The following is a 1,668-nucleotide window of genomic DNA, read 5'->3' as shown; positions in this document are numbered from 1 at the left end:
CAGCGGCAGGAGCCTTGGGTCCCTAAGAAAGACCGAAAGAGGTACGAGGATAAGAAATTCCCACCAGCTACAATGAGAGTGAGCCCTCCGGGCAGCAACAAAGAAGAGCTTGGTGGAGGGGATGCAGGGTTGGGGACATCCCAACCTACAAGAAAGAGTTTCCCTACTCAGATCACAGCATCAGAGGAGACGCTTGGGAGCAAGTCTTCCCAGACCTCATCACAGAAAGCACAGCCGCCTCCTGAAAGTCTGTTCAGAAAAAAGATGAACCACATTTTTCAATGGCTTCGTCCTGGGACAAAAGGCAAAAACCAAGAACATCCCCAGGAAAAGGGCAGCCCCATATCATCTGCACAGAGCAGAGGCCTGGTTAAAGGGAGAGCTGCCGTTACTGGGACCACCACGGCTCAGAAGACCAGGACGGTCCCTGGGAAGTTCCCAGTGGAGAAACTGGGGCAGCGGTGTGCAGCAGAGGTCACCCGCCCTCAAGAGCCCCTTCCTTCCCTGAGGAAGTTTGTGAAAACTGACCAGAAGGCAGAAGAGCAGGCCCAGGCAGAGCCCGTCCAGGGACATCCTTCCAACTACAGGGCTCCCTCCTGTAAAGTGCCAAGCACCAAGTCCCGCCACCAAGAAGTTGTCTTTGCTGGCCAGAATTATCCTACATGTTCTAGACGGATCAGGGACCAGAACAGACACCCTCAGAAAGTCATGGCGTTTAAAGATCAGCTATTGGATCAGAAGCGTCCCTTATCTGTGCCCCGCAGGGAGCATGTGCCCCATCCAAGCTCCACCTGCAGGCGTCAAGCCGGCCCAGGGGCCTCCAGCTGTTCTCACCACTGCTAAAGGCACTATGTTTAGGGATCCGTCTCTATGTCAACAGAAAACGCTTTTCCAGCGTTTCGAGAGCGGAAAATTTCCCACCGCAAAATAATTCCTTCTTGTGGAGAATATTAATTCTCCCCAATAAATGATTCTCTAATAATAGTGATGTCTTTTCTGTGTCCTGTGTTGGGGGCATGGGTTTCAGGTAACTCAGGGCTTGTGCTTAGGGAAAAGGAGGAGTGAGTTCAGCTCTTACTGATTGCTTCCTCTGGCTTCTAAAAGGTCACCAGTGCTCTGGAGCTCTTGTTGACAAAGAGATATCACGTGCCCCCAAAAGCCCATTTCCTCCCTGATGAAGTTTGAGGAGGTGGGCTCTGCCTCCTGCCTCTTCGCTTAGCCTTAACGAAAGTGTAGAGCAGCTCACACCTTCCGCTCACTGAATGTTTTACATCCTTCAGAGAGTAGGGAAGACAGGTGTTCTCTATCCGAAGAGGGTCAAGAATAGGTATGCAATTCATAAAACAACAATGAAGAAAAAACAGTGGCTTCATCATGATTTAGAGGTCAGTGACCAGAGGACCCCACAGGTGGGTGAACCCTGAATGGGATTTGGGGGGTGGGGGAGGGTATTGCTGCAGTGGATCCTGGGCTGGTGGGGGAGGGGCTAGGAACAGCACAGACGCGGCTTAAGAATCTGTCATGCGAGTCATATTAATGTGTTAGGGAAGAATACTTTAAACTTTACATTGAGGTTTCCCTACTGGAAAGGCACCTGGGGGAAGTGGTTCCCCTCTGTAGGTATTTCTTCAGACTGCCAAATGATATTTTGTTGCAGAGCAAAAGCAT

This window comes from Equus asinus, unplaced genomic scaffold, assembly GCF_041296235.1.
Source record: "Equus asinus isolate D_3611 breed Donkey unplaced genomic scaffold, EquAss-T2T_v2 contig_645, whole genome shotgun sequence".
Lineage (NCBI taxonomy): Eukaryota > Metazoa > Chordata > Mammalia > Perissodactyla > Equidae > Equus > Equus asinus.
This window is presented reverse-complemented; position numbering follows the sequence as displayed.